We start from the raw sequence: 18,301 nt of genomic DNA, 5'->3' as shown, positions 1-18,301 counted from the left end.
TATTTAATTACACAAACAACGCTAGGTAAATCGTGAATATTCTTGGGATGCAGTCTTCTTCGTTTCTAAATTGATACATTAGTTTAAATATTAACATGTTCGTCACAAACTCAGTTTAGTCTTCGAATAAGCTCATTTATGTTTCTGCTTTTCAAGAGACCAAGGAAATTTAATTAGTATTTTTAAAACTAAATTAGCCTATGTATTATTTAAACTAGTATGATATACTGGACTGAATCAGGGGGGAGACGGTCACTTATGGCGATTACTGACGTCTTTAAGGATAATAACCAGTTCCCCTATACAAATTGTATCCAATTTTCTCTGAAATTAAAAACAGACTCCTTGCCCTTTGATTCCGTCTTTGGTCTACCGTTGTAGAATATATTAATGTTTATGTGGAACGTCACTCTCCTTTTGCAGAAAGCACTATTTGGTCTAATGCGGTAAATCTGCAAGTTTCCCGCTGAATTTGAGCGGGTTTTGGTGTTTAGAACGACAAAAGATCTGACTTATCAGCTGAGTGATGACTTGATTAGATCATAGTTCATGTCTCGGCCAATCATACTGGTGATTCCCCTCCATTGTCCAGCAGCTGAAAATCAGTGCTTTCTTTCCTGGCTTTGGGATTAACCAGAGGGACTAGAGGACAGGTGTTAGATTAAACCGATAAGATTAATGGATGTTGGCGTCGCGCCAGTGTGTGACGTAATGGTCGCTAGAAAATGGAGTGGAAGATTGACCCCCACCCCCAACTTACCTTCACCAACAGCAGCAGCTCCACCCTCGCCAATGTGCGAGTAACAACATCCTCAAAGATTCTTTCTACCATAATGACTCCATAGAGCACAATCCTCGCTCAGCTAAACAAGGATTTCCCCTCTTGTTATGAAACTCAAAAGTCCATACTGATTAATGTCATTAAAAGAGCTAGATGAGTCAAAGAGAGAATTCAGGTTCTCACGGTGGTGTGTATAAAGATGGCGGTCTTATGGTAAATTGTGACACGTTGCCTGACGTATCAGAGTTGCTTACCGCTTCCATCGTCCAACACAGAATCATCCACAAATTGACTTAAATAACAAAGAGGGCATATATACAGGAATTTTCGTGTTTTGTATAACTAAACATAGTCCATGAAACAAAGCACTTCTTGATAAGCATCGATAAACTGTTCATAAAATTCCCTTTTTGTGGAACCAGACGATTCATTGCCGTGTTCACAAGTTCACGCCACTGCTCCCTGTCTTGAGTCTCATGAATCCAGTTCCGGATCTATTCCAATCCATTTTAGTATTATCCTCCCGTCTATGCCCAGGTCTTCCGCGTGGTTTCCTCCCTTCAGAGGCTTTCCGACCAAAATTTGTATTAATTTTTCACCAACCTCATGCCATGCCCTGTCCAGTTCATATTCCTTGAATTTCGTAATCCGTATAATAGGGCCTGCCTGTTTAATGGACAGTACAAATTGCGAAGTTTTCGGTGTACATCTTTTTCAAACTTCCAGTTACTTTCTTCCTTTTAAGTCCTTCTTAAGCATCCTGTTCTCAAACACCTTACATCCATACACAACTATAAGTGAAGTTATAATTTTGAACATTTTGAACATTTTGGTATTTTATGCTTTCTTAAATAGCAGGGGGGAAGACAAAAAAGAATTGAACTGAATGGTAGTATTCTCCAAATGTAATTTTACAGTTTCTTCGTGAATTTAATTTTGGTTTGTTACCATCATTCCAAAACGTTCTAACTTTGCCACATTTTTTGTGGGTTGGTTACAGGTAAACTGTCATTTTTTACGTTTAACCTTGTGCCATGCTATTTTTTTATTTACTAAAACTCATAGCGAATTATCATATTGGAGAAACTGCTGTAAAATCACAGAATACTATGTCTCTGCCATATCTTTTAAGTGATTGATTTGAACTCTCGTAAATTAGCGTAGGGGAGTAATACTCTTTCATTATTATGGCGTCACAAATCTTTAAACGCAACTGAACTGACCTCGTTAATAAAAGTCGCAAACAGTAAACAGGCATTACAGGAGTAAATAACACGCTCGATGTTCGGTAGCTCAGTGTATAAACGTGTCAAGTGACACAGCTTTTGAAGTTGTGTTTAAAAATATTCCTCTTCACTGTATTACTATTATTCAGAAGTGTTGTGACGCCGTGTGTCATGGTAGTTACGAACGTTTCGGAGGAACGTATCTCCTCAATTTTCAAGATGAAAACAAAAATGCTTGATATTACAGGGGGAAGGTATTGCCTATGTACGTAGAGGTTAGTAGCACGTTTCCTGTCGCCAGATTGCTTACGAAGGTCTTATTCCAGACACGCAATGTGCAAAGTCAATCATCGGCTTTATGGTTTTAACAGAACATGAAAAGAAATTCTCTATAAAATGGAGTGTAAAGTAATTTTCTTGTTTTCGGGTAGCCTCCCTTCCTGTGGAAAAAGTACAACTGCAGAACACGGATTGTCATTACTGTGTAACTACGTAATCACTTGCAATATAGTTTCGTGTTAAATTTCGAGGTCCACTCTGTCTCACGTGAATAATAACTTCACCTAGAGTCAGATTCAATTAACCCTACACACCACCATGTCCTGAGATGATCACGCCCAACACCATTAGGTTGATCAGTTTATTTCGTAGCCCACGGATGTTCTGTGGAGTGCTCGTATTTCTGGAGTTCACTTCAAGGACACAATTCCTACGTTCTTCTGTTATTAATTGAATTTCCATTACGATTCGCTTTTCTGTATTACCTACATTTACTTTATCTCGTTCCTTTTCTCATATTTTCCATTTCTTCTCGTTCTTGTTTTTATTTTTACTTTTCTCATTGCTTTATTGTTTCTGCCACCTTTAATTGTTTCATCTCCCGGTTTCTCGTCTTTATTCTTCACTTTCTCCTTTCTGTTTCATGTTACTTTGTTTGTGTCCCTAATTCTTGTTTCCTCCTTCTGCTGTGACAGTTAAATATGGAGAAGACAATCTTTTCTCTTTCGCAATCTTTGTAAACGTATTAACTTTTTATGTTAAACATCACAAGGATATTTTTTTCCTGTACAGGAATTGTTTTAGATTATATTAAATACATGTTCGTGTATTATGTAATCAACAACCTATTATAGGACTAGATACGACAAGTAGGCCTACATTACTGTTACAACGTATAAGTACAATTTTTATCATCGACCTTTAACTTCTTCAAGAACTGTTCTTAATGGATATATTTAAGAACGTTTTCTCAACTGCGCATGGTTTCCAGTGGCTTGCGTGCATTGCCATATTTACGAAACATCATGATTTTACTTGTAGGTTTGTATCCTTTATAGACAGAAATTCCCAATAGCCTTTGTGATGAACGAACAGCTATCCGATGTTCAGACACCTTTAAGTAGAAGCTGAATGAGATTCGTGATTAGGTGTACCTTCGTTTCGTTAATCGGCCATTTTATTGGTATAATTTGAACACAGGCAGAGAGAGAGAGTCTTCGAATAGAAATAAATATGTCAGTCACACTCTGAAATAAAGAACTTTTTTTAAAAGCGTGCAAAGACTAAATGCTTATTTGGAAAACAGAATACATCCTTGCCGACTGATCTTCGATCTCCTTAGCAGGAAATTTTTAACTTGAGGGTACTCCGTTACGTACATTCGTCTCATTTGGTGTGCTTATTTTTTTCTGTGCCTATAAAATGGCGTCTCAGACGGAAACTTGTGTTATGTAGGAGTAAGGGCGAAACAAAATGGCTGTGGGTTCCGCGTTACACCAGTGCACTTCCAAATAAAGTTTCTGTACAGTATGTTGCTGTAATCAGCTCTGTTTACAGATAAAGCGTATGTGTCTTTTGCTACCCATCTGTCTGTATTCCTTTCTGCCTCTGCCTTTCTTAACGTATCTCACTCTCACTCTCTCTCTCTCTCTCTCTCTCTGTCAATATAGACCAGTGGTATTCAACCTTTTTTGTTCGCGTACCCTCAGATATAATTTCTCTTCAACTTTGTACCCCCAAAGTTGTTTGTGTATAATTCAAGTTATACATATTATATAATCTAAAATAAATTACATAAATGACATTACTGATTATTCAGTTATTAAAAAAAATATATATTTTCTTTAAATTTCACGTACCCCCTAAGATGTCTTCGCGTACCCCCGGGGATACGCGTACCCCAGGTTGAATAACACTGGTATAGACTAATGTAACTGTTTGACTGTTATTTTCCTTCATTGACATATCGTAAAAGTATGACAGAAGACGAAATGTGTATGCCTCTTTAAAATCGCAACATACTTTTACTAATTTAGTCCTTGAAATAAAAGACACTTAAGAACTTGATCTCCGATGCACACAATCGCCCACTTCAATTGCATAAATATATTTTTATAGACCCCTTCAACCTGGAAAGCCTTGAAATACTTGCAATCCTTTCTCATGGTACACTCGTTTTTCAAGTACCCTACCTCTGATCTTCAATAAAATGATTATTTTATAATTATTTTAAAGTGCTAATGCGCCAAGAGTTGAATTCCTTCTTAAGAGACGCAGAGAACATTAAGATAAAGTTTCAGTAAAATTTGTATCACGAGATACCAAGCACGTCGGCGCCTAGCAGCGAGTTCGCTTCGTTGCGTACAGAGGCAGCACCATGCAGGCTTCTTTTAATCACCAACTCGCTACTCACGGGACTCGAAATTACTTCCGCCGAGAAGATATCCAAGGGAGAAGCCAATCAAATTACTCATTAAATGATAAGGTTTAATGCCCCTGAATTAAGATTAAGGCGAAGGAGAGACTGGGAGGGAAAGGAGACTTGTGTAAAGCCATAAACTTTGTGCTTGGTTTCGTAATCATCGAGAGCTATCGAGTAAATATTAGGTAATCAGGGATGTAGCGAGAAAGTAGTTAAACCAAAGTTATAAGTTCCTCATCGATTTAGAGATGTAATCAAAATCTGCTCGAAGTGTGATAACCCACCGGAAAATATTTTACACAGAAACACTGCTTCATTTTGCATCCACGTGTTTAGCTTCGTCAGTATTTTAAAGGTCGCGTTAACATAATTTTTTAGTACCCTTTAATCTTTTCTTTATCAGCATCTGCTATATATTTTTAAAGTTTGATTCTCTTGATGCATGATTTTTGTGTGATAATATATGATATGGTATGGTGACGTTAACCCCGCTACAATAAAATGCGTCTTCAGCTGGTTGGCGAATAACAGGAAAGGTTACAGCTCATGGATTAGAGTCCTGTTAACCTTGAGATCTCCAGGGGTTGCTAATTTGTGATGTATGCATCTGTGTATATACGTTTGTATGCGCTTGTGTTTGTAGGCTAATTAATGTGAACTATACGCAGAAACTTCATACCCTGAGCACAACATACAACATCGAGACAAGCCACCATTGTCACACTTCGCCTAAGAGAACGATTAATATACTGTTATTAAAGTAATGAATAGTGGCATGTAACGTGTAACGAATATGCACTGGAATATTATGTTGGCATGACAGTAACAGTATGTGACGCGTGAATAATTAATTGCTATAGTTAGCCAGGAACGAGCTACAGGAGATTTAATGACGTCGCTTTCGATTTATCTCTTGTTCTGTTCATTTCCATTTAATTAGCAGAAGAGGCTCATATTGCTGTATGAACACTTGGGTTTACGATTTCATTTAATACATTTTGGTTTTAGTTCATGGAAGGAGGAACTTCTTCACACGAATTTAAAAGTTTGTGTGCGGTTTAGTACTAAATATAACTGTCTTAATAGTCTAAAAGCTCGTTGCATTTAACCTGAGAATTTGATATTCTTGTGCTACCTCATACCATACAAAAAACCCTTCTAGTACCAATTTAACTTGTTATTTTCAGAACAGTAAACTTTAAACGGAATTATTTCACACGACGAGAAGTAAATCAGTTATTTTTTTAAATTAAAAGAGGACATAAATATCGCAAAATTATTCTTCTGGCTTCAAAACCCTCTAAATAGAATATATTTTAATCGTAAAGATAAGTAAATATGATAGTCATGTTTGCAGGGTATTAAGTAGGATAATACTTAATTCTGTAATAAGAGTTTGTATGGTGTGTACAATACGTATTTATTCTAATACTTGACGTTTTATTGGACCCGTAATGACGTCTTCTGTGCGAGTTTATTACTGAGGTTGATTACCTGTTATAAAGTACAAGTCCTCTGTAAGCAAGTATAGGATTTTCCCCTAGATACGTTAAACCCTAGTAATTTTCAAGCTTAGTTCACTGACGTTTGTATTACATTAATATTTCCAAATAGGCAAGTTTGTCATAAAATTGGCTTGAAACTGACGCTTTGTGTTAAGGAAGCGAGCATAAATATACCCATGTCTGTCCAAAACGTTAATATAAATGAATTGAATTGAATAAATAAGATACAGTTACATGTAACAACTCGTGGACAGATTACAGTGATATAAATCCTCTGAACTTTGTGGTAGAATGTGTATAAGATCGTTGACTTCTTGGCATAAATCCAGACGTTCCATCTGACAGAAATCCGTTTAACTGTCAGGTTGAATGCGAATCAATGTTATGTTGTTTTTCGCATCGTTAAGTATGCCATTTACTCCGCCATTAATCTAGCTCAAGAATTAACATAAAATCTTTGTTATTTGATAGTACCATTAACAGAATCATGCCAGTGAAATAGCCAATATCGGGACAGTACCGTCAAACACGCTACTAGATCGTCTGCTTTCTTGTGTCACAATTCATCAAATCAACACACCTTTTGAAATTCCTGTCGGCCTGATGATGGAGGCAGCAAGTATGTCTGTCACACTACACGGCGCAACAACCCAGACGACAGCCATTTTCGTACTCGGGCCTTGAGAACCTCAGATCTCACTTCACTTATTAATATCTACCTTTCTGGAAATTGCATTGAGCCACTAAGATGAGTGATGGAACCATTATCCCGGACCTCTGGTGACCCAGTCGTGTCTCGAACCACGTACTTCCCGAATACAAGTCAAAGAGATTTTCGTTTGAGATACCTTGCTTAGTGTTTTTTCATGTGGATTATAAAACTTTAAATTGGTATTATACATTTCAAAGGAATGTAGTATTTTTATCAAATTATTTTGTGTAAGTTAGGCATCCAAGTTACATTGTAAACAGGAATATTTTCGTCTCATTTATATGCTAAAGTTTTTTTATTTCTTTGCCTTTTACAGCAGCGATTCTAAATAAGTTTAAAGCGTCTAATGTGGTTCTATTTTCATTTATAATTTCTGTAACTATATTCTTTAACCTAGATCAGTTATTTGTTACTTTTTCTGGCTATAGAATTCATATAAAAAAAGGCCTGTCTTCATAGAAACTGTCCTGCTCTCATTGTGTTTCTGCCTCGTGCAACAAACATTTGCCTTTAGCAGCCAACATTCTCATTTCAGATAATTTTATTTCCTGTTTGACATTTTTAATTAAAAACATGAAAGCAAGGTAAAAGCATAGACAAATTCGTATCCTGAGTGCTGATTATATTAAGCAGTTTTGCGTTTTCATCGTACTTATATGCAGTGTCTGACTGTATGGCTGGTAGGTCGACAGAGACCTGGTGACCCACGTTGTCACCGAACGGGCATACAGTAACTTAGGTCATATCACCTGACACATCGACGTACAAAACCAGTAGCATTTTTATTAAAAAGTGTGCCAAAGCAGCATATACGTAAACATTAAAATCATCACCGCCGTAACCTCACAACCTAATTATCGTTTATTAATTAAAGAATATAATACGATTTAATGTAGTGCAGTTTCAAACATGATCTTAGAACGAGGATGGAAATACACATAAGATGCATATAACATAAGACTTAAGTATACTTGATGTTCGATCTTTTATAGAAGCCGATAGCGATACTGCCAATTATTTGGTGGCTGCAAAAATTAGGAAGATGCTATCTATCGCTAGGCAAACGAGCAACACTGTTAGCTATTTTAATTTACAATTCTGATCATTCGTGCAAAACTACATACTTGGAAAAATATATCTGTTATATTAAAGTGACTTGTCATTGTAGAGACCTGAAATGAAAAACTTATTAACACGCATTCGAGGTTAGGTTATGCACGAAACATTTGAGCATTGCTAATTTTTATTTCTTTGAGACCGTACTTATAAATGCACAGAAACAAGTATTTATTTAACCTTTCGTTACTCTGTGTTACTGTATAATCACGAAGTTTACTAGGGATACACATTTTTAAGAAGGAAATTAAGTTATTTTATTGTATGAAAAGTTGAAAGTGTTAAACCACTGCTAAGTTGCGCTAACATTTCGAGCAATATTATAACTTAAGCGGAACACGACTAGTGATGACGTCATAAAACGTGTTAAGAAGTCAGTAAAACAAAAGAAGATTACATAAATTTCACAGAAATGTTGTCAACAACACATTCATTACATGATCATCTGTTGCTGACGCCAATTGAAATACAAATAACTTTTATACTGGCACTATTATTTACATGCGCATGGATGAGCCTATCATTGACTCCAATATTATACGCAACGATAATCACAGTTTTGTTCAACCAAGCATGTGCGTTGTGTTCAGTGAGACATAACCACAAAACCAGATGAAAAACCACACGTTTTTCCTTAAAACGGTAAAATAGAAATTGTCTTTTAATTGGTTAGACGTTTTAGTAATTGCGTTTTAAATCGTATCTTAGTTTGTTATTTTAAATGTTTTAAACAAGCAAATACAATTTCAAATTAGCGTGCTACGTTTATTTGACAGGATTCGGTATAAGAAGAACGTTTGGCCATAGGGTTACAGTCTGATCTAATTTGATATTTCCGTTGTGCGGATTATTTGTTTCGCTGTTTCAGTTGGTTATGATTTTTTAAGTTTTAACGTTTGTTGCTAGGCGGCGAAAATACTGGCTTTCTTCCGCTTTCTATAGTTTATTTAGACGCATGCGTATTGATTTTGATGCTTATAACATGAACCTTGAATTTTTTGGAGGATCATAATCAAGTATGTTTATTTATCTTTGAATAGGAAGTTGAGTATGAACTGGGAATGAAATGGTCGTTTCCTGTTTCAAGGCACTATCTTATTATTTGTTTGAACGTTCTGAGTAACACCACGGAGACCTGAAGTCAACAGCCGGTCTCAGGGTATAGTCCTGGATAGCCTAAAATCTATGCAAAAGTGCTAACCACTTGACGGAGACATTTTGTGGTAAGAACGTATAACGTCGACTGTCTGTAAGTTCTTCCAAAAGACAGAAGTGGAAGGATAACATTAAAACCATCTTAGGAAGGAAGGTTTAAGTACCAGGGGTATATTGAACTTTCTAAAGATTGTGCCCAATGGAGAGCTTTGGTATTGTGGTGTTAAATCTTCTTTTGATTCTACTACCACAATTTTTGTTGATCGTCGGTTAGTTAAAGTTAAGAAAATAAGTCGTAAAAGAAAGTCTTATTGATGAAAAGACTTGCAGATGCCAGTGATTACTAGCATTAATTTCCAGTAACGAGCTCTTGGCATTGGACAGGAGATTGGAGATTTTATTCCTACGTTGTTGTACACTTGACTTGCGACCCTGAAACTTCGCTCCCCATCGTCGTCCATGGATTGAAGGGAAGATCAGGTTACTCGTTAGGATAATTAAGAATACTGCATTTACTGTTAGGAATTCCCCATGTATGAGACTCCCTCCACCAATAAAACCCTTCTGGAAGGGAATTTATTTAGTTCTGTTTTCAAAAACATTTCGACTTCCGAGTAGCCATGTCGATATTAAACAGTCGATGCGTGGTCTTGTGAGCCGTGGGTCTTGGACGTCTCGAACACTCGGATCATGGGTTTGAATTCCACTGAGGGTTTTGTTAGTCTCAAACCGGAAGTGATGTAAGTGTACAGGTGGCGTCATAATTCCAGTCATTCGTAGTCTCCTTGTATTTGTCATTTGGGGTACTTCTCAGCCTTCGATTGTCTACAATCGTCTGTGCCAAATGTCTGTTAAGCAATGACACCATTGTGTCTGCCTAATTTGATGTAAAATTAATGTCAGTAACTTTTACGTCGCGTGACAAACTTGGCAAGGCTATATTTCGATGATTTGGACGTCTTTTCTCATTGTTTGTTGGTTCGAATCCCGATATCTTCATTGTTATTTTTCATTCAATGGTTGTTTTGTATTGGCACAAATACTAATTAAATTGTGCACTTGTTTATTGTAGGGAGATACTTTGCGATTGCGATTGGCTTATCCTTCGTCCCACCAGTCCTACCAAATGTCCAAAAGAATTAATTACAGAAGTAATTCTGAATTAAGCATCTACAAAGTCAAATCCGTACAAGGCAACAAATCGAAGATTAAGCCGTCTCGTAGGAAATTAATTATAGATTTACTTAATAAATTTTAACGAATTCACTAAACTATTATTCAGATTACGATTGCGATATAATCCCAAGGTTGTTTCTGGTTTACCGTTTGGCGGCGTGTCGATCTAATTGTCAAAATCCTTATTGGGTATTACCCAGAAAGTGGTTTGGCCACAGTAGCTGAATACAGTCGCAAAGGTAAGTAGATTTAATCCTCTCCCTTTATAGGATTTTGTGAAGTGTGCCGCCCATGTACCTCCTGTGTCAACCAGAATTATGAAGCGCTGAAGCTACGTATTACAAGAACCGAACAAGGTCACGGTTAAGCCGGATTTGGACAAAACTGAACTACTGCTGCTACATTTGTGTTACTACGAAAGTAACACACACAAAACGTAAGACGTACCTTGTCGATTGGAACGTGACATCCTCTTGTCTTAAATAACACAGAAATTATGAAGTTCTTCTTCTTCTATGGCTCTCCGGTCCGTATTCGGTCCATGGCCTCCTCAATTCTCCTCTTCCATTCGGCCCTATCCTCCGCTGCCTTCTTCCAATTTCTAATCCTCTGGAGCAGTGTGGCATCCGTTTGAACTGCATCCTCCCATCTGTTTTATGAAGTTCTTCATTATGTATTTCTGTCCAGCCCTTTTTTTACCTCCTCTGGAGTCCAAATTTTCACCTCAGCATTGCGTTCTCAGACACCTTCAATCCACGTTCGTCCCAATATACAGAGTCATTCAAAAGGTTAAGGCCAAACTGAAGGAGCATTTAGAGGGACTCAGAGAGAACAACTTTCGAATAGGAATCCATGTCCTCCGAAGTTATCCTGAGTCAGTCGAGGCCATTGAAGGTAGGGGTACACCAGTCACTATCAACTCACAAACACAATGTAAACATCCCATGGGCCTCTGTAGAATCTGACGGGATACGTGTGATTCAAAATTAAGCTAGTAGGAGAATAGCAAAGTACGATTATTTCAGCGGTATGTTATCAGACTTCCCTACCTTCAATGGCCTCGACTGACTCAGGATAACTTCTGAGGACATGGATTCCTATTCGAAAGTTGTTCTCTCTGAGTCCCTCTATACGCTCCTTCAGTTTGGCCCTAACCTTTTTAAATCACTCTGTATAAGAGAACAGGTTTCACAATCATGCACTACTATAGGATCCGGTCGAGGTTGACCTGGAACTCAAGTGAAAATATTAAGAAAAACCATGAAAATTTCAGTCGGATTGTCGGCCCCCCGCTAAGATTCCAATTGGTTATTCCTCTGCTTTAACCTTGTGTCTGTGTTTTAATGTACTTAGCTGAAACTAATTCCTGCGGTAATGAACTCACGTGAAATCAAATACAGACATCGTATGCTTAGAGATTTTCAAGGTAGTCTGATGTATTTACCAGTACATTCAAGTGTGAGTGAGTCCGAGAAAGTTTCTTTGCTGGAAATAACAAATGCCTTCTTCCATTATAAAATGTTCTAATATCGACATTTTGTAACAAAAACCTATAATTCTTCCGTGTTCGTTCACTTGTCAAGCTGTCATTCGAACGAACAGATATGTCATCCGCAAACCACAACGTCCGAACCCCCTTCTACATTTGGAGTACAGTGCTTATAAAAGTTTACAGCACATAATACCAGTCGTTTAAAAATCTGTATTATTTCCTCAGTCGGATGTTCAACAAAAGAAAAGCTTTACTAGACGGAATCGATTTCCGATAATTCTGGGCAACTCATTGCCGTCGTGAAGAAGCTAGCAAGTGATTCCAAAACTGGGAAGGTAGTTTATAACAAAATTGCTGGAAGCTAAGACTTTCTTGCCGATAGCGTCAGACTTGAATCGCTCTTCCAGATTCTAACGTATAACTAGGAGGATGTATTGATTTACACATCCAACATACGCCTGTGGTATTTCAGGTTCTCATGGCGGTGACTTTGAATATGTTTGCCTTGTGGAATGTGCCGTGTAGTCTCGTAAAACCTGACTAACGTTTCAGAAATTCTTACTACCTCCATCGTTAGGGCGATGAAGTACTTAGCTCTGAGTACCTCTTAAACGTCGGTCAATTTCTACGATATTATACGACGCACCATCCTAGAAGACAATTATATTCAGCGTAAGCCAATTCACTTTTGTATTAAGTCGATTTTATTTATTTGTAAGTTTATTTTAAAGTAACATGGTAGTAAGAATAGGCTGTACAGTTTGTGTTTTGCTTTTTCTCAAGACATGAATTAAATACAAAACTATATTTTGAGCGTGTATTTTAGGACTGTATACCCAATAATAATAACTGAAAACGTCCGTATTTTCATACAATAGACGGTATATATAGCTGTCTTTCCCCGGGTTTTCTTTTGCTTACGTCTAAAATACAAATTAGTTACGTGTTTCTGGGCATCTTCTGTTAGACAGGCCTATTAGACGTTCCGGGACGGCTCTTGAAATAATCAGTATTGGTCTTTGACATTCTATCTCAAATCCTTATATCGTGACAAAGTTTGAAACAACTCTTTAAAACTGTTTTTTTATGGAATATTACTAAGACGTCTAAATATTTATTTGTGATTTATTCAACGAAGCTGCCACTAGTTCATTGGCATTAAATAACGATACATCACCGTTAAACAACCAAATAATCATCCTATAGGTTTTTATTAGTAATAATTAAATCAAAAATTTTCCGAAACAAGTCCTTGTCATTGTTGATACTCGTGAACGATACGTTTACGTGGGCTTTTCCACTACATCTGCGCCATTTTATAAGCGCATTTACGATAGTACCGTCGATTGTGTGAACAGTACTTGGTTTAGTAGTTTGAAGTAAAAAGGAAAACGAACTTATAGATGCTGAAGGGAAGAAGGGATTCACATTTCAAATACAGACTGAAGAAAAAGTCTTGAGTTCACAATAAACTTCATCTCTGGAAGTCACTGTCCCCATCTACCCTCCCCTTCGTCTTTCCGCCATCATGTAGAACTCTTTCCATCTCCGACGCAGTGGAAGACAGATTTATGTACACGAATTTATTTTACTCTACATTTATTTTAGGGAGTATATTTAATTCCCCGCAACAATATGGCAAACCTTGCGATGTAGTAGTAGATAATATGCCTCTTATCCTGGAGGTCACAGGACTGCATTAGGGTCTGATGATCCGCTACATTTACTCAAATTTTGTATATATTTTTCTTATTTTTTCTCAGGGAAACGCTGGATTAATTCCTTGAAGTCAGGCTCTATACTTTTTCTCCGCGTGATTTCCAGTTTATCATTATCATTATTAAAGTATTTGCAAACAGCTAAAAGCCTTGTGACATTCAAGCATTAATAAATATATATATTAGACAATGATAGATGTAAACAAAAACTAAAAGCTACCAATTTTAACACTTTGACATAAAGAAAAGGTGCCCTCAGAGAATGGATTGCTGTTAATAACAAGAAAATCCAAACATTTGCGCATTTTATTTTCGAGTAGAGACGCAGATAGCTGATGGACAGTGTTTAAATGCAGTTGACTATCTGTCATAAGACCAATATCATTTATACAGTCAGTACTAAAATTTGAAGCATCTCTGACAGTAATTAAAATAAGTATCATTGATTTTATCCACGCGAATCACATTTTATCGTCAATAATAATGATAATTGATTTGGTGATGAAGACTCATTAAATCAAGAAACAGTCACACAAAATATACAAGTTAAATACAGAATAAAGTCGGAAGATTTTTTAATAAAATTGGACATATCAGTTACTAGTTGTTGCTGTTGATAACAATTTAGTAGTATAACATGTAATGAAACTTGATGTCATCAAACAAATAATTTTCAAAACCACTGAAGAAATTTGTCTAGAAATAATCACAGAATACAAGTAAAACGGTCGATATTAATTCTTAAACCTGAGATTGGTGTTTTTGTAAAAAAGAAAGCGACTATGTTCGTCGCTCAGGAAGACTTGTAGCCAGCTTTTCATCTCTTCAGCTTTTTCGTCATTTACTGTGTTATCAGTCACTTTGAGGTTAGGTTATAGAATCTGAGTTGTGTGATTAAATACTCGTTATATTCTGCATATGGAATTATGCCAATTTTGCACAAACACTGCACTCGTTTATCCCACCCCTTCTCCTCCATCACTTCCCTGGAGGGAATATCTGTCCACTTTCATCAAACATTTGCATGTTTCCTCTTCAAGTCTGTCCACAAGTCCGAACTGCAATGGGCCGTGGACCTTGTGAATGATAGCCACGGAGTACAGGAGCCAACCCATCCTCCAGGACGCTAACACAAAGTGAGCCAATTTCCGGGAGACCAGTTGTTTGCAGAGAACCGGAGAAATGGAGCGAGTTATAGAAAGGGTTGGTGATGTGATATGCCGAGGAGGGTTGGCAAAGGATGAAGTGAAGGGAGAGAAATAATAAAAAAAACACTTCTTTGAGAGGCAAAAACAGACATCACAGTAAGACGTGGTACATTTAGGAAAACTCGAAGGGTCCTTGTTATTTGCAAAAAAAATGTGGACAAAATTACTACTCCCTCAGGACGTCAGCAGTATAGTAGATTTTTATAGTATGCATTAAAGACGGTCACCAGTGGGTTTCTTCTGCCTGAGGTTTGTGTGGAAGTCTGGTAAACATTTTGCTCATTTCACTGGTAATGATAAATCGAAGCTCGTTTCAAACTTCGCGAGGTGGAAATAAATGTATGTTTAGTCTGAAAATATATGAGTGATAATTAATTAATATTTTGTTTGTTGTATATAAAAACGACTCTTTCATCTGGTCACTTATAACATAGAAACAAGGAAATAATGTTCTACTTTTGAGCTTTGACGTTTTCAGTTGCCGGTGTATTGGTTTCTAACTTCATGAAACAGAGTCCTTCCTGACAAGTTAATAGTTGTTAAGTTGGTAAAGATATTTCCCGTCTTTTATGGAACCCAAAGGTTCTTTACCGTGTTCACAAGAACCCGCCACTGATCCCCACCCTGAGCCAGTTGAATCCACTTTCTAAGTCGGAGGCCCTGTATAACTTTTCGTAACATGCCAGTTTTGGGGTGAGAGATTGTTAGCTCCCACGCAATTGTCAAGCTGGAGAACTGTCTCTTGTCGGCTGTCTGCGACTTCTTGTTCAGTATATTCACGAGTACCAACCACATCTGGAGTCCATCTTTATTAACTTAATCTATTAGACACTCGGTAAAAGTGAGAAATTCGCTTATCTGTCTAGTTTCTAAACATTCAAGCTTTTCGTACTGAATAAACACTTCAGAATCTTAAAAATGCCCGATGCCAACTGTTGCTGAGGTTAGGTTAGATTAGATTAGGTTTCTTGGAATAGTATAGCGAGACGTTAAACAATTAGTTGAAGAAACCGGAAATAGACGGTGTTCTGTGTTAGCTTATTGCTCGAAGCTTTTGTTGTAAGCCTCTTTCAAGCATTGTCCGTTGTTAGAGCTCCGGATATCAGAAGTTTGTTAGACTAGCTTAAGGTGTGAAGGCTTTCATCTACCACCAAGTTTAACTCAAGTCATTGTAACCTGAAATTATTCTCCGTCCATCCATCAATCAGATCCCCCCTCTCCCCAACAAGCAACAACAATCAGGGCTTAAAACGGAGGATAGTGCTAATGCTTGCTTCGTGTTACCGTCCATCAACGTAGGCCGTACAAGCAGCAGCCTTGTCGTACTACGGCAAGCGTCTTCTGCTGCAACTCCCTTGAGGAAAGAAAAGTGCAATGTCGACTTCTCTCGACTTCCTTTCCTTCCCACAGCGATGCTTCTTCCATTTTCTCTCAAGTTTGCACACCACAGCACAAGCAAAGAACACTCCCCCTACACTTTGGGAACTTTGCTTTATCCCACCAGGCTTCTTGGACGGAGAGGTATTGCATGTAGACCTTCTGTTACAGTGCAACTTTGATTTGCCATTTTAAGATATAAGATAATTATTTATGGTAAGTAATATCAAACATCTCTTAATGAATTATATGTGGAAGGTCCAATTAGCGGATGTGCTTAATACAGAGTGATTCAAAAAGGACTTTACAACTTTGAAAGTGTATAGAAATTTATTCAGAAGGCTTACAGAATCGGTTGAGGTGTCATTTTGTAGCAATCCAAATCACGTTTTACGTCAAACAGTCATTTTGGTTCGATGTGATTGCCATTGGTGATACTGCAGACATCCCACCTGAAATAAATTTCTTGCCAAACACGATCCAGCATATCCGGTGTCACTTCTACAGCTGCAGCTATGATTCGAGCTTTGAGCTCAGTGAGATTGGCAGGTAAGGGTGGAACATACACACGATCTTTAATGAAACCTCATAAGAAAAAATCGAGAGGTGTCAAATCTGGAGAACGAGGTGGCCATGCTATCGACCCTGTTCGACCAATCCACCGACCTGGGAAACGGTTATTGAGGAAATCCCGGACTTCTGTGAGGTAGTGAGGTGGTGCGCCGTCTTGCTGGAAGTGAATGCGTCCTTTTTGGTCATCTTCGTCTAACTGTGGTATGAGAAAATTTTCGAGCCATTTTCAAATGCACTGCCGCTTGCGCTCGCGGTGACGGAATTCGGTACTACAGCACAACGTGAGTCAAACTTGATTTGTTTTGCTACAAAATGACACCTCAACCGATTCTGTAAGCCTTCTGAATAAATTTCTATACACTTTCAAAGTTGTAAAGTCCTTTTTGAATCACCTGGTATATTGATTAGTACGTATTATGCCAGTCGTAGAAAGGAATAAAGTTTCGTAAGGAAGAGTAATTTGCATTATGTTACCATTATGCCATTCCATTGTTATTTTTGCGTTATTTATACCGATCTTCACTGGCTTGCTGTTTACATTGAACTGTGCATTTGTTATAAATGTGTGATAGTTTATGTATTTGTGTAAATGTAATGTAATGATGGGAATTCTAAACGATGTAAGTTTTTGGTTAACTGGTATAAGCAGGCTTGAAACGAAATCTGTGATTTTTTTAAATTAGCTTAATGTTAGACATTTGGACCCATTATAGTGAGAAAACAAAAACTGTAATTTGCTTTGTGTCTGATTTAGCAGATTAATTATCTTACAATGTTATGCTCTCATTAATGCTTCTGATGTGTTTTTTTTTTGTGTTAGGATTTTCATTATTCATTCTGTTTGTCGTGAGACTTCGAAAGGATTTGCTCAATGGAGTCTACTAAACGTGGCCTTGTGTCCGACAAACCACAGCTGTTCTTATTTCGCCATTCTGTTAATACAATTATTTAACTGTTCGGTTTCGCCTGTCACAGAAGAATGTATGTAGTCTCTAGTTTCAATGCTGTTCTGAGATTCTGCTTTACAGTGAAGACGCGGAAAAGCGTGGAAGAAGGAACGAGCCGTGTGAAAGTAACTTGAATCTCGTGTTATAATACAGCCGTTGCCTGTGTAGGCCTATTCGTATAATATAGATAGAACTGATAAACGGTAATGGTAGAGTTCCTAGCATGTTTCTGCACCAACGGGTTTCGTTTTATCCACAGCATAACCATTTCTCTTGAATAGCAACACCATTACACTTCACTCTCTGCTTTTTGTTTGAAGAGCTACACACTCCAGGGCGGATGAATAGGAATTAGACCAAGTTCCCATTCCAAACCTTCAATCTGATTTGTGGTTTTATCACACGCTAGCAGTTCAATACGGAACTTGTTCCTACCTACCGATACGATGAAGTTCAGCTTTTAATTAGCATGCCTGGAAAATAAATGGGATCCATGTACGAACAATAGAATCTGCCTTATCTGGGTCTTTGGAACAGCAGAAATGTCGGGAACGTGAAATATCTGATTAGCCCTCGACTGAATGTAATCCCCTCATAATTTTAGCTAACGCTTT

The 18,301-nt window shown here is 37.5% G+C and overlaps 1 protein-coding gene across 12 annotated transcripts in view; it reads left to right on the top strand.

Annotated features, from left to right (window-relative positions):
* LOC110829632 (EGFR adapter protein) overlaps positions 1-18,301 on the top strand; it is a 743,671-nt gene that overhangs the window by 706,685 nt on the left and 18,685 nt on the right. The gene's annotated exons all lie outside the window — the stretch shown is intronic.

This window comes from Zootermopsis nevadensis, unplaced genomic scaffold (assembly GCF_977971745.1).
Source record: "Zootermopsis nevadensis isolate Lab colony 2312 unplaced genomic scaffold, Znev_1.0 Znev_ptg000030l, whole genome shotgun sequence".
Classification (NCBI taxonomy): domain Eukaryota; kingdom Metazoa; phylum Arthropoda; class Insecta; order Blattodea; family Termopsidae; genus Zootermopsis; species Zootermopsis nevadensis.
The sequence above is the reverse complement of the archived record's forward strand: the minus strand, read 5'-3'. Positions and strand labels throughout refer to the sequence as shown.